At 38.9% G+C, this 7247-nt stretch overlaps 1 pseudogene; it reads left to right on the forward strand.

Moving 5' to 3' along the window:
- Positions 1–717: 717 nt before the first annotated feature.
- Positions 718–7247, forward strand: part of LOC108490611 — a 14163-nt pseudogene continuing 7633 nt past the window's right edge.

A 7247-nucleotide genomic window follows, 5' to 3' on the forward strand; every position in this document is an offset into this window, starting at 1 on the left:
TAAAGGACTGAGAATCAGAATGCTGATGTATAAGGGGGATAAAGATTCCAGAGGACAAACTTGCCCTCTTTCCATGTTTGTTTGTTTTTTGTTTTTTGTTTTGTTTTGTTTTTTGTGCACACTCAGGAAATTGGATGTTGTCTATCTGCACTGGTGAGAGCACATCTCTGTCAGTCTATGGATAGAAATATTTCTTCCAGAGACATATCCACAGACACAACTAGAAAGAATGGTTAATGAGCTCTCTGAGTATTATTTTATCTCAGTGAAACTGACACATAAAATTAATCTTCATAGTGACACTTAAGTAAATACTTAAGGGAACAAGGTGTGCTGGATAGCTTTAGTTGTCAACTTGACACACCTGGGGTAGAGGGAGCCTCAAAATGGTGAATTGTCTCCATCGGACTGGCCTGTAGCCATGTCTGTGGGGCATCTTCTTGATTATGGAGTGATGTAGGAGAGCTGAGCCCACTATGGTTGGTGCCATCCCTGGGCAGGTGGGCCTATGTTGTATAAGAAAGCAGGTTGAGCATGGGCTAGTGGAGCAAGCCAGTAAGCAGTGTTCCTCCATGGCCTGTGTTCCAGCTCCTGCCTCCAGTTCCTGCCCTGAGTTCCTACCTTGGGCTCCCTAATGAACTGTGACCCGGGAGATGTAAGCTGAATAAACCCTTTCCTCCCCAAATTGGTATTGGTCAGAGTATTTTTGTCATAGCAATGGAGAAACAAACTAGAACACCAGGTGAGGGAATCGGTTTAGGAAGAAGTTTCCAGAAAGACAGAAATACTATACAAGGGCCTCAGGTGTGGGCATGCAAGTGAGGAAGCTGCCTCTGGAGGGACTAAGCTGAGCATTTATGGAAGAGGATCAGACACTTTCTGCTTTTGGTATGAACTTGGACTCTAGGGCCTTCAAGTCTTTCCCAATGCTTTTTTTATTCTGAGTTTCTGGTTCTCTGATATCCAAGGATAATTAATTAATTGGGAAACAATGAACAGGATGGATTCAAGAACATAAATGCCCAACCAGGGCTCACAGATTTAGATGGTGATGGGAATAGATAAAAACATTTAAGAACAGTGGTAAATTATTTAAAGGTAAAGAAGTATATAAACAAAATGAGGTATGTGTGCTGTCCACAACTAGAGACCTTCACATTAGAGAAAGTAAAATCAGTTTAAATTATAATGGTAAATGATTTAGCCCACATATAAAGTTGGATTAGACAATCTAAGAATAAAAATAAAAGAAGCAATCTGAATTTTGGGAGGGGGAGATTGCTCAGTGGGCAAAGCACTTGCTGTACAAGCGTGAGAAACTGAGTTTAAACCCCCAGGACCCATGTAAAATTTGGATTCACTAACATGCATCTGTAATCCCAGCACTCCTATGGACAGATGGTAGGCAGAGACAGGAGACTCTCTGGATGCTCCAAGGCTAGTCAGCCTCAAATAAGGTAGATGTTGAGCACCAACACCCAAGGTTGAAGGTTGTCCTCTGACCTACACATGGGTACCATGGCATGTGCACACCAGCACTCACACACATGAAAATATGTATACACACATGTGCAGCATGTGCACACCAAAAAGATTAAAATTGAACTTTTGGTGAGAATTATACCTTTGTTATAAATTTCACAGAGAACTCAAAGGGAAGCAGGTCAAAGATTCATCTGTTGCTTATATCCCAGGAGACCATTTCATTCTGACTTTGAGATCCCAAACAATGGTCTCATGGATTTTTATGTTGGTGGTTTTTGAGGCAGGGTTTTGCCATGTAATCCAGGCTGTACTCAAATTCTCTTGATCCTCCTCTGCCTTGGCCTCCTATGTCCTGGGATTACAGGTGTATACCACTATACTGAACTACTCACATGAACTTTTTTCCTATCTGTTATCAATTGCTAAATGCTGGTTTGTTTCTCCCATTGTCTTATTATATATAGCAACATAGCCTTTAGCAAGTTAAAAACCCAGTAAGAGAGAAAACAGAAACCAATGTAGACATCTTTAATAATTCTGTAATAGAGTTGTAGTCCTGAAGCTTTTGAGCAGGTGCTCAGAATTAATGAGTTGTAACATTTTAAAGAGACAGATGAGATGCTAACACTTTCTGATGTATGACATGGTCTGTTTCCTTGCTGCAGGTGCCTTCATCTGCAAGATGGTATCATTCATCCAGTTTACCGCTATTGTGACAGAAATCCTCACTATGACCTGCATTGCCATTGAGAAGCACCAGGGACTCATTAATCCTTTTAAAATGAAGTGGCAGTACACCAAGCAAAAGTCTTTCACAATGCTAGGTATGTGAGTCACTTTTTGTCACTTGACAAAATATCTGGCATAAACACTTGGCTCTGCTGCTTCTGAATCCTTGAATGGTGAAGCAGAAAGTCAGGCAGGAGCATGTGCCACAGCAAAGTGGCTCATCTCATAGCAGACTGCAGGAAGAGACAGAAAGGAGCTTTCTAAGGGCAAGATACACCTTGCAAGGACATTCCCCAGTGACCTACTTCCTCCAATCAAATCCCACTTCCTAGTAGTCATTCATCTATGAATTCATCAATGGACTAATCCATTCATGGAGTTAGAACCGTCATGATCCCATCCTTCTCAAAAGCCCATCAACTGACAATCAAGTCTGTTGAGCCTTTTGGGCACATTTCAGATTCAAACTGTAAGATTAAGTGAGGCTGTTGATATACCAATTACAGTTAATACCATTCTTCATTATAAAATAAAATCATATTTGAACAGTTGAAGGATAGTTTTTTCTTTATGTGTAAGCATTATAATTTGAGGGCTTTGGTCCTCCCTGTATTTACTTCTATCCCATACCATTTCTCCTTTAGGCCTACCCTAGCACTGAAAATGTATCATTTTGGACAGTCTTAAATCATAACCCACTGGTGGCATTTCCACATTAGCACTGATCTGGCCCCAAGGTAAGAGGGCTTTGAGTGTACAAGAGCAGGTAGATTCTGATACAGAACAGGAGATGCTGACGTTTGAGAGAAGCAAAGGAATGTTGTCCAGAGATGGGCTCATCGTCGGTGCACATTCAGAGGCAGAGTGGAGCCCTGCAGATGGCTGGCAAAGACGAATTCTGCCCTCTTCAGAATTTTGCTTGAGGTAACTCTAGATTCTCAGCTTGCTGTCTCATAATAAATGATGAATTTGAAGCAACGTCCTAAAGTCTAGCACAGTAAAATAGATACATTTTCTTTTGAAGTAATTATCATTGAGCACTTAAATCTTAATATGCTTCGCAATGGTCTAAACTTGTAATAACTGAATAGTCAAGGGTGTAGTATTATGATATAGTATGTATGATGTGTTAACCTAAAGCAAAACATTTTACTAAAATACCACATGAAAGAAATAACAAGTTATTTTTGCTGTAAGAATTTAGCTGGTTTTATATAGCTGGGTGTACTGAGGACAGGAAGCCAGTATGGTCAGGAATAACTGCATTTCACCTAGCTAAGCCATGTTCTGATGATTGTCACAGTTTTACAGGTGTGGTCTGGCTAGTGGCAGTCATTGCAGGATCACCCATGTGGCACATGCAATGACTTGAGGTAGATTCGGGGCTGGATTATTATTTTACTGAAATATCTCCCTATGACTCCCAGTTATTATCACCAACCTTCCCTCAAGAGCATCTCAGCAAACCTGTATGGCCTCAGTTACTTCACTGGAAATCTTTTAAATGAAATAAAACAATTTTTCTGTGTTTTGTTTACTTCTCCTAGATATTGTATTACTAAGACTTTGATACTTAATTTTTTTTTACAGTTCCAAGGCTGATTTTTTATTTTCTTTCAAGTTGAGTATGCTTTTCCTAAAATCTCACAATGTCTGGTAAAAATTAAGAGCTCAAAGTTTCCTCCAGGTTTTCTTTTACTCTTTTTTTTTCAAATTATTTATTTAATAACCACATACTTAGAAGAAGCATTTAATTACAACAGCATTGACATATTCAGTAACAATTTCCAGAGCTAAGATGCATGTCTTTCAAAGTTAACTGTAAATTTTTAGGTTTACAGTTGAATTAACACAGTTACACAATATCGTACTCAGTATAAACCGTACAAGACATAACCTTAAGTGAGGTTTTAACCTTTAAAAAAGATCTCCATTTCATTATTAAAATACAGAGTTTCATACAGAAAAATTCATTTTTAATGCAACTGACACTAACATGTTTGCACATGTGTTTCTGATCTCTATGTATCTGATTATTACCAGTCACAGTCAATTACTTTCTGAGCTCCTTGGCATCTGAGCATGGATATAAAGTCATCAGGTAGCTTTCAATGGTAATGTTTTTCACATGTACTAATTATTCAGGAGCAAATTTATATGCTTTGAAGAATTATTTTTTTAATTAAAAAGTTTAATAACCACATGACTAGAAGAACCATTTCATTACAACTTTAACATATTCAGTAACACACTCCAGAGCAAGACTACATCTCTTTCAAAAGTGGCTGTAAATTTTTAGGTTCACAGTTGAATTAATACAGTTATACAATATGGAACTCATTATAAGCCCTGTAATACATAAAATTGAATGAGTTTTTAACCTCTAAAAAAGAGCTCCATTTCATTTTAAAATATTATTTTAAAATGTTTCTTACAGAAAGACTCCTTGTTCTTGCTACTAACACAGATGTTGGTGCAAGCGTCTCTAATCTGTATGTATCTGATTATTACTAGTGATAATCAGTTGCACTTGGATACTTGGTGCCTGTGTATGTCTATAAAGTCTTTGAGTAGATTTCAATGGTAATGTTTATCACCTCTACTAATTAACATGATGTAAACTTTTATGTTCCTCCTCAAATATAATGCATTTTAAAAAAAAATTTTTTTTTGGTGTGCGTATATTACACAGAACACCCAAACCATCTTATTCAACTATACACCCACTTCCCAGATGGTACCTTCCCATAGCCTCCCTTCCCCCACTAGAACCCTTATACTCTGTTATCCCTGCTACTACCTTCTGTGTGGTCGGCACCCCTTGCCGTTCCTTACTACTTGTCCATCTGGTGAATCTAGTCAGCCCATCTAGAGGTCTTTGTTTTAGGAAGGTCAGCTGTTCCTCATCTAGCAGCAATCAGTTGTCAAAATTCCTTTAGATAAAATTGGGGTCTGTTGTTCATTTTCCCAGTTCTATGCTGGGTTACTATCTGAGAATCCCTTTGGCCACCCTGGCCAACAATTCAAAAGGCAGTATCTCCTATCTGGCATTGTAGCTTGTTATATAGTCCATACATATGGACTCTTAAAAAATTATATTGGGCCCTTTAATATTTGGTTGTACTTTCCTTTTGGGTGTTTAAGGCCATACAGTTGGCCCAGATAAACCAATTTTTATTCTTAAGGTCATTTGAGGATCTGTTCCTCGGGGGTCAAATGGGCTTGGGAGGATACCCTGGCTTCTTTCTTTTACCAGTTCTGCCTACGTGAAGATAAGTCAAAGTTCCTCCTCAACCATGGTTCACTTAGCTTGGAAGCATGGAGGAAATGATTCCCCTCTTTGTAGACTGGACACTGGTTCCAGTCCATCTGGTGGGGTCTCGATGGCCTCCTTGATCAAGAGGACAGGTGACCCAACACAATTGCAGGACATTTTGAGAGATGCTCATAGTCCCCTGGAACTAGTTGATCTAGGAGGGCACAGAGCAAAAACTGTCCTTTATGTCCCTCTGACCAAATTATTATAGGCCTCAAAGTATGTCTGTTAAACATCCATGAAGGTTAATTCCACCAGTCTGGTACTTTTAATTACTGTGTGCCATGTAGATAAATCTTGGACAAAAACCAATTGTAGGGAGATATGGCTCCCTCTGGTTTTTAAAACTAGCTAGGCATTATTTATCTCTCTCATTGTCTCACAGCTCAATCATGGTTTCTCCAATTAAGGTCCCCCCATTTTCCCTCTTTCTCCTTTAATAAGATCCTTCTCCTATGGTCCTACCTCTCTTGAGTTCCTTTGTACCCTTTATCCCCTAGGTTCCTTGTATACCTTTCCCTCCCCCCTCCCTTAAACTATCCCAATTTTTAGCCATATCTCCCTTATTAATGCCCATTTCCTACTGTTCTTCTCTTTCAAGTTCTTTCTTTTCCTTTACCTCCCTGTTTCCTTTCCATTATCCTGGTTCCTGTAGTTATGTCTGGATACATACTCACTTATCAGGATTTGGTTCTAGGATCCACGTATGAGGGAGAACATAACGCCAATTTGTTTTCTGAGTCTGTGATACTTCACTTAGTATAATAGTTTCTAATTCCACACATTTACCTGCAAATTTCATGATTTCATCTTTCTTTACTGCTGAGTGAAACTCCATCATATAAATGAACCACATTTTCATTATCCACTCATCAACTGAGGGACATTTAGGTTGCTTCCATCTCTTAGCTATTGTGAAAAGAGCAGCAATAAACATGGATGTACAAGTATCCCTACAATAGGATGAGTTCTTTGGGTATATGCCAAAGAGTGGTATAACTGGGTCAAATGGTAGGTTCATTTGTAGTTTTTAGTAGTTCTCCACACTGCTTTGCATAGGGGTTGAACAAGTTTTCAGCCCCACCACCAGTGGATGAGTGTTCCCCTTTCCCCACATCCTCTCCAACATTTGGTATCATTTGTTCTCTTGCTCTTAGCCAGTCTGACTGGGGTGAGGTGAAATCTTAAAGTGTTTTTTTTTTTTTGGTGTAGTTCCCTAATTATTAGTGATGTTGAACATCTTTTAAGATGCTTCATAGCCATCTTTACTTCATCTTTTTAGAAGTCTCTGTTCAGATCCTTAGCCCATCTTTTAATTGGGTTACTTCTTGTCTTGATTCCTTGTTTTTTGAGTTCGTTATATATTCTAGATGTTAAACCTCTGTCAGATGTGTCGCTGGTGAAGATTTTCTCCAATTCTGTGGGTTTTCTGTTCGCTTCCCTGGTTGTCTCCTTTGATGTACAGAAGGCTTTTAGTTTAATGATGTCCCATTTGCTAATTCTTGCCCTTGTTTCCTGTGCAATTGATGTCTGGTTTAGAAATCCTTTCCTGCACCTATATCTTGTAGGTGTTTCCTAAAGTTTTCATCTAACAGTTTCAGAGTTTTAGGCTTTACATTGAGGTCTTTCATCCATTTGGAATTGACTTTTGTGCAGGGTGAAAGATAGGGGTTTAGTTTCATTCTTCTACAAGTGGAGATCCAGTTTTGCCAGCACC

Source organism: Nannospalax galili, unplaced genomic scaffold, assembly GCF_000622305.1.
Source record: "Nannospalax galili isolate Female #2095 unplaced genomic scaffold, S.galili_v1.0 scaffold1134, whole genome shotgun sequence".
Classification (NCBI taxonomy): domain Eukaryota; kingdom Metazoa; phylum Chordata; class Mammalia; order Rodentia; family Spalacidae; genus Nannospalax; species Nannospalax galili.